At 41.8% G+C, this 19,940-nt stretch overlaps 1 protein-coding gene across 1 annotated transcript in view; it reads left to right on the top strand.

Moving 5' to 3' along the window:
* Positions 1-303: 303 nt before the first annotated feature.
* LOC147027538 (uncharacterized) overlaps positions 304-19,940 on the top strand; it is a 184,303-nt gene continuing 164,666 nt past the window's right edge. The window contains exon 1 of the mRNA XM_085877018.1: positions 304-351. The gene's annotated coding sequence lies outside the window, so the exon portion shown is untranslated. The remainder of the gene's footprint in view (positions 352-19,940) is intronic.

The following is a 19,940-nucleotide window of genomic DNA, read 5'->3' as shown; positions in this document are numbered from 1 at the left end:
CACTGGAATAAAGATGGAGTGCCGGAAAAAGGAGGAAGAAGAGGAAGAAGAGGAAGAAGACGAAGAAGACGAAGAAGACGAAGAAGACGAAGAAGACGAAGAAGAAGACGAAGAAGACGAAGAAGAAGACGAAGAAGAAGAAGAAGAAGAAGACGAAGAAGACGAAGAAGACGAAGAAGACGAAGAAGAAGAAGAAGACGAAGAAGAAGAAGAAGACGAAGAAGAAGAAGAAGAAGAAGAAGAAGAAGAAGAAGACGAAGAAGAAGAAGAAGAAGAAGAAGAAGAAGAAGAAGACGAAGAAGAAGAAGAAGAAGAAGAAGGATTGCGACTCGTGGCTGTGCTGAGAGAAAGGTAGTTTTTTTTGTTTTCTTTTCTTTTGAATTTAAGATGAGAAACCGAGTGTTTAGTTGGGAGGGATGGCGGGGTGCTGGGAAAGTGGGGAAAATAGGAATTGAAGGTAATCAGGAGAGAAAACAAATAAAAATGATCGTACACCGAGAGGGGAAGGATGGATAGGCCTCAAGGAACCCGGTAAGACAAGGTCGACGAAAACTCATAGAATTGCATGATTTTTGAAACAAAACCGAACTACGAACATACAGAAACATGTAGGTGAGAAAATAAACAGTTAAAACGGGACAAATAATGATCGGAAACTTAATTTTGATAAAGTCAGCAGAGAAACGTGCCATTGCTGCAAACCCAGAATCGGAAGAACTTAACACAATGTATAGTCATATATATTATATATTTATACTGGGAAGGCAATGGTAAACCACCCAGTATAACCCTTGCCAAGAAACTGCTGCGGCAGCACGGACACTCTGTAACAGAGTACCGACCATTCCTTGGATGGATGATAAACTGGGCGTCTCGTCTGCTGGCATTCGTTGGTGGGTGTTAAAGATACTACAGTGTCCTTTGCAACAAGTAGACAAGCTATCACTGGTGTCTTGACCTAATTCCAAATTCCTGTCCAAACTATGGCTGGAAACGCAATGGCAAACCTCCCAGTATAATCCTTGCCAAGAAACTGCTTGGCTGTACAAATGCTTTCTTACAAAGTGAGGTCCATGTGTGTGTGTGTGTGTGTGTGTGTGTGTGTGTGTGTGTGTGTGTGTGTGTGTGTGTGTGTGTGTGTGTGTGTGTGTGTGTGTGTGTGTGTGTGTGTGCGCGCGTGCCATGGTGCATTTTAATTTCTCAACATAATCACTATTGCGGTCTCCACATTTCTGCCAACGTTCAAGTAGTTTTGTGATGTCATCACAATAGAGCTGTGTATCCTGCTGATTTGACCAGCACTTCACAACATCCTTGACATCATCATCAGAAGGAAAATGTTCTCTTGAAGGTGTTCCTTAAGCTTGTGAAACAGCATAAAATCTGACGGAGTCAAGTTGGGGCTGTTGATCTTGTGCTGGGATCACTCCATTGACCATCTCTTACTCTAGGAATCATAATAGTACACCAAACTCTCATCTCCAATCATTTCCAGTCATCTCAGCTCCAGTCAATCATCCCAACTCTCATCCCCAGTTCTTCATGCTTCACAGCACTGACAATGTTGTGCTGCCTTCTGCCATCTTGACGAACATAGCACTGAGACATCAAGTGTCAAAATCACAAAACTTTGCTTCCAATGGCCAGAGGAAATAATGTGTGGCCTACACTCTGCTTCATTTGAATATCTTTACCTGTTTTGGCGAAAGAGAATGGAGGCATTACTTTTCAACACACCTTCGTGTATATATAATACTAGCGATACCCGTGCACATGCACGGGAGAGCAGTACAACATAGCTGGTAGCAGACGACAGACCATACACGGGGAATGACAAAAATATGCATTGTGCAAAATGCAAGTGGTACTATGGAACGCCAAGACTTCCCAAACATTGTCGGCATGTCCGCTAAGTGCCACAGCAATTTCAGAGGGATCGTGTGACGGCGAGCCGAGTTTTTAGTGTGCAAGCTTGGTATTATAATAGAGATGTATGTATGTATTGGGGGAGAGAGAGGATTGATTTTTTTTTCCCTTATTTTCCTGCTCTTTTGTCGTTCTCCCTGTTGTTGGTGTATATTTGTTGACATTTCTTTTTATATATTTATTTTATCTTTTTTGCAATTGTTGGGGCTGTATTTGTTGCTGTTTCTTTTTCCTGTGCGGGCGGTATCTTCTACTCGGACCTGTTTTTGGAAATTCCTTGCATGGTTAGAGACACCTTTATCAGGTTTGTTGTCTTAATGTTTGTTTACAAATTGAATGTGATTGTCTGTTGAGCATTTCACGTACTCAGCTAGCCCAACACTCGTCACCCTGTGCACCTGGTTGAATTCCATCAGGCCTCTCCCTCCCTCTTGTCTCGGCAGGTACATTCTCGGGATGCACTGGTTTGAATAGAACATTTTGTGGACGGCAAGGATTTTTCTTGTTTTGATGTCTAACTTATTGATTGCTGATTGGGGATAGTTTATTATTCCACAGCTATATTGGAACACTGGTACTGCAGGTTGGTTTATGGCTTTGATTTTGTTTCTTTGGGAGAGATACGTTTTCAGGATCACCTTCATTCTTTGTATGTATTCCTTGGCGAGTGTTTTGTGCATTTGTTTGTGACACATTTAGTGGCCCTCTTCCACTACGAGGTGGCCTCTTCTACATTTATCTAGTCCAAATTCCATTTGAATGTCCTCAGAGATCCATTTTACTAGTTTTAGCTGTTCTGTCAATTTATCGTCATTTGGTGTAAAGAGCTTTAAATCATCCATGCATCGTAAGTGTGTCACCTTTCCTGTTTCTTTGGATGTTCTTCTATTGGCTGTTGGGATGTATCAGTGTCCTTGTTTGTTGATGAGGTTACTCAGTGGGACCAGAGCCAGACAAAACAAGAGTGGGGGGGTGGGGGGGGGGAGGGGAAAGACTTGTCTCTCTAGAAGATCCCATGCTGTATCTTCACATCTGGTATTTCGAAATTTCCTTCTGAATGCTGTAATATCAATGTGATATTCCATTGCTTTCTCAATCAGTTTGATTATTTGGGGATTGATTTTGTATATTCATGCATTTTATCATCCACAAATGTGGGATGCTGTCAAAAGCTTTTTTGTAGTCTATCCAGGCGTTGGACAATTTAGTTTTTCGCATTTTGCAATTTTCAAGTACGGCCTCGTTCAGTAGTAGGTGGTCAATTGTTCCATAACAACCTCTCTTACATCCCTTTTGTTCTGCCTCCAAATCTTGTGTTTGCTGATCATGCATTATTACCCTCGCCAAATGATTTGGAGAGGGTATTGCATTTCGGTCCATTTGTTTGACTGTTTATTTATCCTCATAGAACTTTCATGATTTTCTCCACAACTGCTTCGCGGATTGAATTTTTTTTTTTAACCATTGATGCGACTACTCATGTAGATTGTTTTGATGATAATTATGATGTCATAGGTCATAAGGTGGTGTGGCAGCCATATTGGAAAAACTAAAAAAACTTTGGACCTCTATCTCTGAAACTGCCTCAAGGAAAAAAATTGAAACTTGGCACATAGCAAGTACTCTTCATGGGGAATGATTGTGATTTTTTTTTATGATGTCACAGGTGCCATCATTATGATGTCAACTTGCATATGTAGAACGCCACTTCCGATCAGTATGAAAAATTTTGAGGGTCACCTCGGGATAAAATGGTCCACAGAAATAAAAAAAAAATCTTGATGTCATTGGTCACGTAATTCGGCAGCCATATTGTTGAAAAAAAAAAAAAACTTCAAAAATCTTCTCTGAAGTGGCTGAACAGATCGAGGCGAAACTTTACACGTATGACCACCTGTGCATGAGGAACAAAATGTTCACACATATGATATCATAGATCACATGGTTTGGCAGTCATATTGGAAATACCCTAAAACATATTTTAAACTAGAACGGGCACTCAGTAGAGTGCATACCTTCGCCAACACTACATTTTGCCCCCCCCCCCCAGAAACCGTTGATTGTGAGGGTATTTAATTTCATACCACATCTGCCATCTCATATGTGTTATGATGGCTTAAAAACATTAAATTTCCTGTCATATCATATATCACAAGATTGGGCATTGAATTCACAACATTTTGGCATTGGTTGCATGCAAATTGGATAAAAATCGACTGCACTATGGCAAAATGATGATTTTGACCTTTTCATGAGCTCGACCTTGACCTTCGTACTCTTAATTTTGTAATTGGTATTAGAGTGTGGGGAACAGAACAGTCAATATTTTGGTGTTGGTTTCATGCAAATCGGATAAGAATTGACCGTGTTGTGACTAAAACCGCACATTTTGCAATGTCTTGACCCCCCCTGACCTTTGACTCCCAACCGCTAATAAGGGTTATTACGTCATTGTGTCATGTCACATATCACTAGATGGGGCATTGAATTCTGAACATTTTGGCATGAGTTGCATGCAAATTGGATACAAATTGACCGCGCTATGATAAAAAGACGATTTTGACCTTTTCATGACCTTGACCTTGACCTTTGACCCGATCACTCCCAAAATCTAATCAAATGGTCCTCGGATAATAACCAATCATCCCACCAAATTTGCTGCGATTCAGTTCAATACTTTTGGAGTTATGCGAATAACAAACAAACAAACACACATATTCACAAATAAATAAATAAATACGCAGCGATCAAAACATAACCTTCGCAACAAAGTTTGCGAAGGTAAAAATCTTCTCCAGAATGACTGGACAGATCGAGGGGAAAGTTCACACAAGTGTTCTGCAAGCCATGGATGCACAAGTGGCACATAGCAAGTACTCCTCATGGGGAACAAGTGTGGTATTTTTTATGACTTCATGGGTCATTTCGGAATAAAATGGTCCACAAAATTATTTTGATGATGCCATCGGTCAGGTGATTCTGTATCCCTATTGTTTTTTTGTTTTTTTTTACCTTCAAAAATCTTCTTCTCTGAAATGCCTGAAAAGATCGAGGCGAAACTTTACACATATGACAGCCTATCCATAAGGAACAAAAGGGTCACACATATGACATCATAAGTCTCATGATTTGGCAGCCATATTGGATTTACCATCAAACCTATAAAAATACACCACTCAAAAGAAGGCCTGGCGATGGTTTGCAACCTCTGATTGCTCTTTTTCTTGTTTTTATAATGATTCCTGTTAGAAGTTTGTATGTTGTTGGGAGGGGGTGTGTGTTAACTGTTTAATATTTCACTGGTCAAATTCATACATAGACATGATCAACACACACTATATCATTGCAAATTGATGCAGGGATTGACAGGCCACAACCATTATTCAAAGAAAGATATAGTCATGTAGGGATGATCTGGGCTGGCTCCCCTGCCTCATATCTTGTTCAGCTTGATGCCGTGGAAACCACGGCCTTCAGGGTTATTGGAAACTCCTGCCATGAAGCTGTCTATGGGCCTTTCACTTTCATCACAGACAGGTCGGTGGTCTCTTTGTGTTCGACCACCTCCTTTCTGGTCTTGCACCCCTGCTCTTTCTGTGCTTTGTCCCCGTACTTACCCAACCCCCCCCCCCCCAGGTTTCTGCAGGGCACATCAGGTGCATCATCACCCACCTTCCAGTGGAACTCCCAAAATCCAGAATCACTGCTCACCTCCACTCATTCATTCGTATTTTTTCCCACTTATGGAACCAACTTCTACATCCTCTTCAATCTCATTCTTCACTCCAGGTCTTCAAGACAGCTGTTCACCACAATCTCAGACCGTCCCCAATCCAAAACCACGGTCGTTTTTTTACCCTGAACACCCCTTCCCGTCACCCAACCCCAAGCCCTCCTCCTTCCAAATTTCCAGTTTTCCCTCCTGAGATTTACCTTCTGTATCCATCTTGTCCACTCGATGGATCCTTTCCTGCCCCCATTCCTCCCCACACCCCTTGTTTGCTAAGATCTGCCTCTATCTTAGCCTTCAACTCTGCTGTTGGAGTTTCCCCCCTCTCTCTACTTTTCCTTTTGCCCTGTTGCATCCTGATTTGTTCAGTGTACTAATACTAGCTCTTCCACAAGCCTCGATGATGCATACAACAAAAAAAAAAAATCTGAGGAAGGTCCTGTGGTAAAATTTGCACAAAGGAGAAGGTAAATCCTAAAGCAGACTAGGATAAGATTATGCAAAAACCTCCTGTAACAGGCGAGTACAGGTTGAAGACTTGCGGCACCTGGCACTTTAAAAGGACGTATCACAGGCTATTTGGCTGGCAGACTGTAGGCCATGGTGGCGAGATGAGCTGCAGAGCCCTGTTTGAGGGTGGAACAGCCAAAATGGCAGCATGCCCACTGGCAGAGGGTGGCAAATGGTAGGAACAGCCATGTGCTGTAAAGGTGGTCGCAGAGGTGAAGGAAGCTTTGATTGCGCATGCGCAAGTCAGTTAAACTTTGTGTCTCAAGGAAACAATGGCTCTCTGTTCCATTGTTCATCCAAGAATGACCATTGAAGAGACATGAACACCATTTCCCGACCACTGTGCTATCCTCTCTTCTTCTGCCTCGAGCTGCACTTCACTCTGTGAAACGTCAGCCTACATTACCATTATCATCCTGCAGAACCATAGATCAACTCGTGCCAAACACTAGTCCTCACCTGTTCTGTTCCCCTTCATTATGAGTCTGGTATTTGGCACCACAGCTTGGGATAGGCCTTATAGATTGCCTGCCCATAAGATTACCCATTCCCTTCATCTTTATTTGTGTTTGTCTACTGCTTGATTAATTCGTTATTTATTTATAGTGCCCCGTCTTCTTTTATCCCTGAACTTCTTAAATAAACCATTGATTTACGAAGAAACATTTTCCCGCCTTTTGACCTTCTCGCGTGAACACCGCTCGTTTTGGTTTACATTTGGCTGATCCTGGGGGGATTATAAATATTATATTAAAGAAGGCAGTAAATTATGGCATCCTTTCAGCATCCGGGTAGATTTTAGACCACCGGCTAAGAGCGGTCTACATTAACAAACCCCTCTGACATGACAATATATAGTCTGGCAGAAATGGTCTCGAGATACGCACAGTCAGCTCTCAGCTGTCTAGCCTGGGTTCGAATCTCAACGCAGCTATAAACTGTCATCTCGGTAATTCATCAATGTGTGTGCCATCTCTCAGATGGACGTCAAACTAGACGTCCCGTGTCCAGGCATAAGTTGGGAAAGCAATGGCAAACCACCCATTATAACCCTTGCCGATAAACTGCTTTCATTTGGGTTATGTATGTGTCCCATCCCTCGCCAAGAAACTGTTGGCAGCACTGACGCTCTGTAACAGAGTATGGTACATCAGAATATATGTATGTGCGTGTGTCAGGAGGACACTGTCTGAAAGCAACAAAGCTGCTTGGTTGAACTCTAACTGAACCCAGCACGGTGGTTGTGTGGGCCATAAATCACGAGTTCATTACAATGCTCCCAACCGATCGCATCGACATCTGGACTGCTGCACCGCTGGCCGAGGCCGGTTAATCGTATTTCAATGCGGCCTAAAATCACTCGGTGCATTTTCAATCAGAGGCAGCTCTAGCGACCAGGCACGAAAACCACGCTCACTGTGCACGAGCACGGAACCGCTTTACGGCTTGAGATATTGGCAAAGCGGTATATAACCCAGAAAGGCGTGAAAGGGTCATGTGTGTGTACATTCAAACGATGAGGGATTGAAATCCACGAGGGTTATCGCCATTTCAAATGAACCGACTCAATATAAAATATAACGGATACCGGAACATCATAACATATTGATTAGGCAGAATCCAATTCGCTTCAATATAAATGACAATGTTTCATGGAGTAGTAAATCACACAAGTATCAACACAGGTGTAGGTATTGCATCACGTGATGCTTTTGAAATCAATGTGTGACACCTGCAAGATATTGCAATGGTTCGAATACGAGGTTGTCAATTAAATATTTACATATGTCATACCCAAAGGGTGTAATTAATAACTCCTTTACCAGCCCGTTCCTTTCTCTGTCCCTTACACAATCTCCTTCTCTTCCACTCTTTTTACCTGTAATTTGTTCGTTTTTCCCCACAATTTACTCCACCCAAACACCCCGTTCTCATTTATGTCACATGTAAATGTGGCTGAGACTAGTGTTCAGTTGTGCATTTTGGAAACGAAAATATTGACAAGATATGTGAACATAATGCCATTCCAATTTACATTAAAGCTACATATCATCAAAATGTATTAATTAGCAAACTCTTGGCCACCTTAACACTGATCTTCTGGGTTTCCTCGATAGATATCTTCTTCTTTGTCATTATTCGACAATATTTGGTTCTGTTGAGGGCCAAGAGTGTTATGTTATGGCTCCAGCCCCCATGCTATGTCCACTTGGTGCACGTAGGTAATGCAGTCATTCTTCTTGTGGTAATGGCAATGCAGTCATTCCCTCACGCTAACCCTAACCCTAACCCGAACAGCCCATTTAGAACCCCCCCCCCCCCACATCTACTTTCTCAACAACCCTCTGGAAGAAGTCCTTTCTTTCAAACTTCCCGGTCTCACTATCTGCCATGATCTTTCCTGGGAAAGCCACATTTTCAGCCTGGCCTCCAAAGCCATTCGCCTACAAGGAATCCTCCATCATGCAAAGTCCTTCTTTGGCCCACCTGAGATCCTGACCACATACAAAGCTTTCCTCCACAGCCTGATGGAGTGCTGCTCTCCCCTCTGGGCTGGTTCTCCTGCCTCCCACCTTTCTCCGCTTCATGCTGTGGAAACCAGGGCATATAGGATCATTGGTATCTCCCACTATGAGACTGAGTCTTTGGACGTCTCACCCTCTCACTCCAGGCAGGTCAGTGATCTTTCTGTCTTCTACCATCTCTCCGGTCTCGCCCCCCTACTCTATCTGCGATTTGTCCCCACCATATTTCCGCAGGGCACTCAAGGTCCGCCAACAACCCCCTTCTGGTAAAACTACCAAAATCATGAATCACTGCTCGCCTTCTTTCATTCCTCTTTTTTCCCCACCTTTGGAATAAACTCCCTCACTCTGTTCAATCCAATTCTTCCCCCCAGGCCTTCAAAACAGCTGTTCACCACCACCTCTTATCGTCCCCCATCCAAATCCTCGATCTTTTCCACCCCGGTGAATCCCCCCCCCCAAACCCACCTCCTTCAAATTCCCTGCTTTCCTTCCTGAAAGTACCTGTAATATCTATCTTGTGTTCCACTTGTTCCCCGCCCCATCCCTCTCCCTTCCACAGATCTCCTGATGTCTCTGTTCCCCACTGTTTTGTCCTTCCCTCTCCCACCCCTCCTGTCTCATGCCCCCCTTGCTGTGCGTTGCATGTTGGCTCTCATATGAGCCTCGACAAGGTATATAAAAGTCATTTGTAAGCATGTGCATGTACAACCGATATGTTCATATTTTAACACAACCATTTGCATCACAACTCATGCATGATTCTTTAACCTACAAGATTTGGTAACGTCGAACAATACATTCATACACATTCCCACAATACCCTCCAATGACAACGTTTGTTGAGTAATGTTCATTAAATGATTATTCAAGGTATCGTAAAAACAGATTTTATCAAGCTTACTGTGTGCAAACCACTGTCCTATATGCATGCTCCTCCTACATATCAAAAGATGTGTTCTGGAAAACTTAGTGTCCTGTATGTCAGAGCACAGGGTAGCCGTAGGTGTCTCATCCAACTAATGATTTCTGGATTGTTCCCGCCGCCATCAAACGTGGGTGGAGGCATTGTTTTCACCCCTGTTTGTCTGTCCGTCCGTCTGTGAATACGATATCTCAAAAAGTTATGGACGAATTCGGACAAAACTTGGTGGACAGGTTGGGTGTGTCACAAGGATGACTTGATTTGATTTTGGTGAAGATTCGGATCTGGATATGAAAATTTAAAAATATTTAAAATGATTTTTTTTTTACCACTGAGGGATGGGGCCAAAAACGATATAGAGCATGATATTTCAAAAAATTGTGGACGAGTTGTGATAGAACGAGGTGGATGAGTTGGGGAGGTGACAAGAACAAGCCAATTAAATTTTGCTTCAGGTTCGAATCCAGGTCCGGCCTATCAGTGAGATACAAAATATAAACCGTTCAGCCGAACATAGGTATGCGCTCTATCAAGTGCCGTTCTAGTTCTTTATGGTGCTGTGCACAAAACGATATCGATATCGGATGTTTGTTAAGCAATTGTAACAATTCATCCTTTGATAGGTGGAATACCATTCATTAATATGTATGTTCATTCGAAAACTACAATGGCAAATATCAAGCTTAACTAGTTTGGTATTCCCAAACGAAGCACTTTCCTGGGATCCCAGGTTTAAATCCCATGTTTTGTCAATTGTCCACTCGTATCCTTGTAGTTCATGTAAAGATTATAAAATTGTCTTTTAATATCCTTGTCCTTCAATATAATACATATACAACCTCCTCCATGAGCCTCAGTTCACTGCAAAAGGAAATTTATGACATTTGTATTTAATTTAACATGTAATAAATCGTAGTTGCCTGGAGATTTTATATATATATATATATATATATATATATATATATATATATATATATATATATATATATATATATATATATATATATATATATATATATATATATATATATATATATATATATATATATATACAGTGTGGAGAACAAATATTTGATACACTGCCGATTTTGCAGGTTTTCCCACTTACAAAGCACGTAGAGGTCTGTAATTTTTATCATAGGTACACTTCAACTGTGAAAGACGGAATCTAAAACAATAATCCTGAAAATCACATTATATGATTTTTAAATAATTAATTTGAATTTTATTGCATGAAATTTGTATTTGATCACCTACCAACCAGAAAGAATTCCGGCTCTCACAGACCTGTTAGTTTTGTCTTTAGGAAGTCCTCCCATTCTCCACTCATTACCTGTATTTACTGCACCTGTTTGAACTCGTTATCTGCAGAAAAGACAGCTGTCCACACTCAATCAATCAGACTCCAACGTCTCCACAATGGGCAAGACCAGAGAGCTGTCTAAGGACATCAGGGACAAAATGTAGACTTGCACAAGGCTGGGATGGGCTACAGGACAATAGGCAAGCAGCTTGGTGAGAAGGCAACAACTGTTGTCACAATTATTCGAAAATGGAAGAAGTTCAAGACAACAGTCAATCTCCCTCGGTCTGGGGCTCCATGCAAGATCTCACCTCGTAGAGCCTCAATGATCATGAGAAAGGTGAGGGATCAGCCCAGAACTACACGGAAGGACCTGGTCAATGACCTGAAGAGAGCTTGGACCACAGTATCAAAGAAAACCATAAGTAACACACTACGCCGTCATGGATTAAAATCCTGCAGCGCACGCAAGGTCCCTCTGCTCAAGCCATCGCATGTCCAGGCCCGTCTGAAGTTTGCCAATGACCATCTGGATGATCCAGAGGAGGAATGGGAGAAGGTCATGTGGTCTGATGAGACCAAAATAGAGTTTTTGGTTTAAACTCCACTCGCCGTGTTTGGAGGAAGAAGAAGGATGAGTACAACCCCAAGAACACCATCCCAACCGTGAAGCATGGAGGTGGAAACATCATTCTTTGTGGATGCTTTTCTGCAAAGGGGACAGGACGACTGCACCGTATTGAGGGGAGGATGGATGGAGCCATGTATCGCGAGATCTTGGCCAACAACCTCCTTTGCTCAACAAGAGCATTGAAGATGGGGCGTGGCTGGGTCTTCCAGCATGACAACGACCGGAAACACACAGCGAGGGCAACTAAGGAGTGGCTCCATGAGAAGCATCTCAAGGTCCTGGAGTGGCCTAGCCAGTCTCCAGACCTGAACCCAACAGAAAATCTTTTGAGGGAGCTGAAAGTCTGTGTTGCCCAGCGACAGCCCGAAACCTGAAGGATCTGGAGAAGATCTGTATGGAGGAGTGGGCCAAAATCCCTGCTGCAGTCTGAGCAAACCTGGTTAAGAACTACAGGAAACGTCTGATCTCTGTAATTGCAAACAAAGGTTTCTGTACCAAATATTAATTTCTGTTTTTCTGATGTATCAAATACTAATTTCATGCAATAAAATGCAAATTAATTATTTAAAAATCATATAATGTGATTTTCAGGATTTTTGTTTTAGATTCCGTCTTTCACAGTTGAAGTGTACCTATGATAAAAATTACAGACCTCTACGTGCTTTGTAAGTGGGAAAACCTGCAAAATCGGCAGTGTATCAAATACTTGTTCTCCCCACTGTATATGTACATGTATATGTAAGGAAAATATGATATAAAAGCTCTGTTCATGAAAAAATGCGTTTATTTTTCCGAAAGAGTAATTAATTCCTTAAGGTCTATGTAAACACAGGAAAGGCGTCCCTTACTGAAATATTCTAAGAAGCCACTTTGCTTCCTTTGAACATCCGGCCTTGTTCAGATAACTTGATCATGAAAACACTGAAAGTCCACAATTCTGTCGATGTGTGGCATGTATTTCTGTTTCATTAAATAATGGTATGCACTTTAGGTCAAAATACTGACCTACCTTATAAGTTGGGACCTTGCTTACTTGTCTGATTTGTCACTTTCAATCATAAAGATTGTTCTTTGCAAGGAGGAGCTAATTCTCAAAAAAGTTATTTTTGAGGAAAGACAAAATAGGATAGTTATCACATCATTTATGGCCAAAATCCCAACTATCCTTTCGAAAAGTTGACCAAAGTCTTAATTTCAGTGTCAAGTCAATGGTGGTTGTGATTTAAGTGAGTTTATTCGCTTATCTCTCTTTATTTGGCAGGGAGCCATGCAATTGCAAATCTCTGAGGTTTCAATTATGAGCACAGGTATTGAATTTGTTTTAGCAAAACTGTCCATTACAAGTGGATGCAGAACGACAAAAAATAATAATTACAATGATAATATGCCTCCTGTGCCCAAGTACATTGCGCTAAGAGCTTCCGAAGAGCTTATAAATGGTTTTCCAGATGACCTGGGTTTGATTCCTGGTCTGGGCCCATAATTTTTCCACATATATTTAAAATGGATTTGTTCAAGATTGAATCTGTGCATTAAGGGACACATTGTCATGCAAAAATTGCAAAACAGCGTCCACTGGTTCAATTACATATAGTAAGCCCTGACGGATCCGAAAAAGTCCTTGTTTTCAAAAACATCATGTTTATGAAGATACTAGACTATACGACCCGTTGCTTTACTGACGGAAATACCAATCTTTGCTGTGATGGCTAATCAATCGGGAAAGAAGGAAAAGAATTTCTAGGAGTGCGAGGATAACCAGCATCGCAAGGTGTTGTTTGCAGTTTCGCCCTGTGTGCACATGTAACCTGAAAAAATGACGAATTTTTAAAAAATACAAATTTAATTTCATCACAAACCTTCCCAGGAGTTCCCTGAATCCAACGTTGTTTGATTAATTGAAATAAGTGAATCGGTTCTCAAGCTATAACATGACAGACAAACAGAGACACGTGTGTGTATATGTATATATATATATATATATATATATATATATATATATATATATATATATATATATATATATATATATATATATATATATATATATATATATATATATATACAGTAGAAAGGAAAGATCTACGGTAGAAAGGAAGATCTTCTTCTGATTGGCAAACCAAAGAAGCCGCGTTGCTTCAAAAATTTTCAACAACTGCCCCTGACCCACGACTTCTCTTCCAATGCTTGGATGACAAGTAGAATCTGGGAGCGCTGGCTTCGCGTATTGGATCTCAAGTTCCATCGTCAAAAACGAAAGGTACTTATGCTTGTTGACAATTGTTCGGCACACACTCAAGTCGATGGACTGAAGAGCATCACCGTCAAGTTCCTCCCACTGAACACAACATCGGTGTTCCAACCATGCGACATGGGAATAATTAGGATGCTGAAGGCCTACTTTCGACACCAGCTTCACCAGAACATCATTGATATACTATCGATGATAGCCAGGAAGAACTTGTAGCCAACAAAGTCGTCAAAAAGGTAACGTTGTTGGACACGATGAATATGCTCGACGTTGCATGGGAAAAAGTTACGGCAGAAACTATTCGGAACTGTTGGCGAAAGGGAGGATTTGTTGGAGAACCAGACCCAATGCCAGAAATGGAGCCACTGCCTGCCCTCGCCACCACCCGGGCTCACAGCCGAAGTATTCGATCAATGGATCACCATCGACGACGACATTGAGACAACAGGTGAAATTATGGAAGAGGAAATGACCGACCAGCTCGTCGGTCAGATTCTCGAAGCCACCGAGCCCATAGCTGAAGAAGTGGAAGAAGAAAGCGACGACGAACCCGAGCCGCTGCCAACAGCGGCAGAGATGCGGACGGCACTCGCCAAATTGGACAGGGGACTGCAGCTCTCAGGTTTTGCCCATCCTGATTTCCGCCACGTGACAGATTCAATAAAGGAACATTTGCGCAAAACATTCCCTCCCAAGCAAGCGACCTTGGAGAGATTCTTTTGAACAATCCCCTTGTCACCGTTTGATAAATCAATGTTTTAGTAGCATAAAGCAGTGTTTAACGACATTAGCTTTTTGTCTTATCTATCCAGTTGGTGGCTGAAAATAGGTTCTCCGCTTAATAAATCCAGCCGGTTAATAAATCCAAACGGCGTGGTCCCATGGTGGATTTATAAAGCTGCGTCTACTGTATACAGTATATGTATCTATGTATATATACACACACACACACACACACACACACACACACACACACACACACACACACACACACACACACACACACACACACACACACACACACACACACACACACACACACACACACACACACACACACACACACACACACATCAAACTAGATGGAAATAGACATCGAAAGATATATATATATATATATATATATATATATATATATATATATATACGCAATACATTCATTACTCTACTGTCTTACATGGATAGAATTGCATATTTTATGAAACATAACAAGGTAGTCAGTGTGTCATTGGTTGTTATCTCCATATGCAGGTTTCAGAAGGTGGAACGAAGCCCTCCCAGGTCTTGAAGTATCCACCTTCGTTTGTGCACGGACTGTATGTATGTATGTATGTATGTATGTATGTATGTATGTATATATATATATATATATATATATATATATATATATATATATATATTGTATCCAGGTGCACGTGCGTGTATATACTGTATCATCCTCAGAAGAAAAATATTCTCTTGCAGGTGTTCCTTAAGGTTGTGAAAGAGAAGAAAATATAAAAGTCAAGTCGGGGCTGTTGATCGTTTTTGGCAGTCCCACTACATTGTCAATAACAAAACTTCACAGCCAATGGCCAAAGGAAATAATGTGCAGCCTGCACTCTGCTTTGACCAAATGTAATCCGCCAATTTTTTTTTAACAAATTGATCGCACACGTGCACATTATCTGATGTGTTTTCATTTTCAAGGAACAAAAAGAACCCAAGGGTAGTACAGCATGCGCACGAGATTTTTTTTGAATGTGCCCAATTTGTTATTGTCTGGCATTTTCTATAAGCCATGGAATGTACCTTCTTTTCTCTAGTTTGCCACATGGCACATACCATATAAAAGTGGCCTTTTCTATGCCCCTGGAATTTTTCCCAAGAATGCCCCTTCTTTACAATAGTTTGCTATATGGCACCTACTGTACCATATAAATGTCCTTTTCTATGCCCCTGGAATTTTTCCCAAGAATGCCCCTTCTTTACTATAGTTTGCCATATGGCACCGACTGTACCATATAAATGTCCTTTTCTATGCCCCTGACATTTTTCCCAAAAATGGAACGGTTTCTCTGTGTTACGTACGGTATTCCATGTTTCAACCAGTTTTCTTCTCGAATTGAAGCACCTGAAAAACTGCTATTTTTTTCCAAAGTCCACTTTTACTCCTCTTCTTCTTCTTTCGGCTGCTCCCTTTCGGGGTCGCCACAGCGGATCATCCGTATGATCCGCATAGTGATTTGGCACATGTTTTACGCTGGATGCCCTTCCTGACGCAACCCTGGTCACCTCTTATGACACAGGGATATGGTACACCTATTTTAACCGGGGGTATACACCGGCCCAGTACACACTGGTACTCATTTCGCCGACCTCGGAAGGATGACAGGCTGAGTGAACCCCCTGGTGTATTAATTCAATGGCCCAACGGGGCTTGAACTCAGGACCTTTCGGATCCCAAGCCACTGTCCTAACCACTGCGCCAACACCAGGCTCTTTGGAACCATACTCTCGACAGAGAGTGTCGGTGCTGCCGAAGCAGTTTCCTGGGCTGTTGGGCACAATCCTGGACAGGTCGCCACTCCGTCGCAGGATACTCGAATGGCTCAATTATCCCAGCAAGCTGGTACTCCATTTGCTGACCTCAGAAGGATGACAGGCTGAGTCAACCCCCTGGTGTGTATTAATTCAGTGGCCAACAGGGCTTGAACTCAGGACCCTTGGATCCCAAGCCACTACCCTAACCACTGAGCCAACACCAGGCTTACCAAAGTCCACTTTTACAGTGTCCCTAATTTTTGCTCTCTCCCTAATTAAGTGGCTGCAGGTAACTTTGAAGTCTCAACAAGTGTCCCTCCATTCATATTCAAACTTTCATGAACTTTCATCCAACAGTTCATAGTTTGACTATTTTACTACTGGAGTCAAAATTTTCCACATCGAAGTTTTTCGGGTTCGTCCTTATGAGCAAAAACTAGCAAAAAAGCAAACACCATGGCACTTAGGTGGAATTTGTTTCAAAAGTCATTGATTAGATGTATTGTCTGATGTATATTCCAAGTTTCAGCTCGTTTCAATGTATGGCCTTTGAGATTTGAGCGGAAGCATATTTCGGACGGACAGACTGACAGACAAAAACGTTAATTTTGAGGGTTTTCGTTAAAAACTGAAGAATGTGGAAATGGACGTTGCTGAAATTTAGAACATATTACCTCAACGTACCAATGATTTACTTCTGAATTTTTCAGCCAATTTCATCCAGTAGAAGCTGAGAAATGAATTTTCAGTTCCTGTGTTGAAGTTGCTTACAGAGAAACCGTCACATATAAAGGGAGGGGTGCTTTGCGCCACCTGTGATTTGGTGACTCCACAGTGTGGTGCATTTATGATTGATTAATTTGGTTGCCAAGCAAATTCAGCATGTGCATTCGGTTTTAAGGGTAATTTGGTTACACTCGAGGGCCATTCCCCAGCTCAAAATCTACAGTGAATATACTTTTAAAACTAGAAGAGCACTCACTGGAGTGCATACCTCCGCCACACAATGTCTGATCAAATAGAACATATCAGGCCCAATACATTTTCGAGATATCATGCTATATATTGTTTTTAGCCCAATTTCTCAATGGTGAAGAATCGCTTTAAAAATAAAACAAGCTCAAATGAGCTAAGATCCTCGTCCTCTTAATGAAGACGTCATAAAAACGAATATTACGTCATTGTGATGTATCAGATTTGCGATAAATTATCTGTTCTCATGCCCGACTTGATTCCCGCAAACAAAATTCAAAAAGCTTGCTTAGTTTCGGAGATAATTTTTTAGGCGATTTCCATTAGCGGAGATATTTTGACGTCATAACTTTTTTTTTCTGGGAGGAATCTTCAAAATCGGAGATGGTTACTGCCTGCGCAGGATATTTTTACATATATTTGCCAAGTTTCAGGAAGTTTTGATGAAAACTGTAGGCTGTGAAACAAAAAAGTCCACAAGAAGAAGATGAAGAACAACAACGTAAGTAAGACTTCGAGATCCTCCACAAGGATCTAAAAATTCTCATTTGGATCTTCACCAAAATTGATTAGCGGTTAAATAATTAGCGGATAATAACTAAAGGTTAAAAATATATTGAGCTACACATGCACCTCGGCATGAAGACTGAGGTACATGGTCACAACAAACACAACCACTCCAACCCTGAGGGGCTTGAATACATGGTCATACTTGGACGACTCTCTTATGGTGAATGCTTTTTTTATAATATAAAAGGTAAATACATCTTGAGCGACAAGTGCACTTCAACCCGAAGGGTGAGGTGCATGGTCACAAAAAACACGTACACCCCAACCCTGAAGGGCTGGAATGCTTGGTCATACTTGGATTACTCCACAAAAGGAGTGGACAACAAAAGATAAGTTGGCAGCTGTTTCCTGTGGTCCTGTAACAAATATCACCTCCAAACTGGAATGGTGACCATGAACCAGTGTCATAGCACTTGCTGCAAGGGTCCTGAGTAATTGGGATGCCTGCCATGCATCCACATGTTTTTCGGCATTCATTTTACTGTTCATGAGGAATTTTACTTGTAGCCAGAAAATAAAATATTACAGTTAAAACTAAAACGGCACTTGAAAGAGCACATATCTCTTCCAGGCTCAAGAGCTAACGTTTTGTATCACACTGGTAGGCCAGAATTAGATCTGGACCCGAACCAAATCTAATTAGCCTGTTCTTGTCACCGACCCAACTCATCCACTAAGTCTTGTCATAATCCATTCACAACTTTTTGAGATTTCGTGATGTGTATTGTTTTTGGTCCCATCTCTCAATGGTGAAGAATCGCTTTTTTTTTTTTTTATTAAAATAAATTAGCAGATCTGCATCCGAATCCGGATCTTCACCAAAATCTAATCAATTTGTCGTTGTCATGCACCCAACTCGTCCACCAATTTTTGCCTGAATCTGTCTGCAACTTTTTGAGATATCCTGTTCACAGGCAGACAAACAGACAGGGGTGAAAACATAACCTCTGTCCACTTTTTGTTACAAAAGTAATTTAAAAACGATTACTGAGGAGAGGGGGGGGGACTTTCGTGAGTGTTTTCTCTCTGAGTATCTATAAATGGAAAAGCATAGTGAAAAGGAGCATGGGAGGAGAAGAGCCAGTCACCAGCTGCTTTGCTGTGTAAAACGCTGTGCCAGAGTGCAGTGTTTATCATTTGTGTTTTACCTGTGAAATAAATGCAACTTTGGAATACACCCACTTGCCTGTTTGGACATCAGTCAATTAAAGAACCTTAGGGATTTGTGATTAGATCTACAACTCCTTTTCTCACATTCCTACAGTATATGGCAGGAATTACGAGCTGGATGGACAGCTATTTCAGCCTGAGGGAAGTGCATGTAGAGTGGATGGCATGCATGCTCCTTCCTGTTTGTTTCAAAATGGGTGGAGTAGTCAAACTTAGTTACAACTTGGAAGAATCTATTTTTATGTATAATCCCAAACTTCTACATGTATATACACACATACTAGCAAATACAACCCGTCGCTTCGCTGACGGGGGTATTAAGGGTGGGGGGGGAGAAAGAGGAAGGAGGAGAGAGATTGGAGGAGGTGAGGAAGGGGAGGCTTGAAGCGGGAAAGAGCGAGGAAGGGGGAGAGGTGGGGAGAGCGACCCCTCACAAAATGTTGCTATACACTGCGGAAGGGATGGGTGCGAAGAAGAGAGAGATAGAGATAGAGATGAGGGGAGGAGGGTGGGGTTAGCAAAGAGAATGATAAGTTATGCTTAATGACCAAACACATGAAACACACAAAGTTGGATATTTTAGAGACCTGGGTGGGGCGGGAGCATTTAATACCCATGCTATCTACCTGTTACATGCATGCATGCTTATGCATGCAGTGACCTTTGCACCCCTCCAGTCAACTCACTCCGAATCTGATTTGTACATGCAACAGAGGGGGAGGGATTGTGGAGCAGGAGAAGGGGTGAGAGAGGGAGAGGGGTGAGATAGTGAGGAGGAAAGGGAATCCAGCAGATCAGATGCCCAGTTTAAAGTCCATCCAAGAGACGGCCCACACATTGAAGAATCATCCTGACTGAAACACCAAGATGACAGTTTATAGCTGGGTCAGGGTTCAAACCCAAG

The sequence above is a fragment of the Eptatretus burgeri genome, chromosome 4 (assembly GCF_056783735.1).
Source record: "Eptatretus burgeri isolate ZD-2024b chromosome 4, Ebu_testis_v1, whole genome shotgun sequence".
NCBI classification, from domain to species: Eukaryota; Metazoa; Chordata; class Myxini; order Myxiniformes; family Myxinidae; genus Eptatretus; species Eptatretus burgeri.
This window is presented reverse-complemented; position numbering and strand designations above follow the sequence as displayed.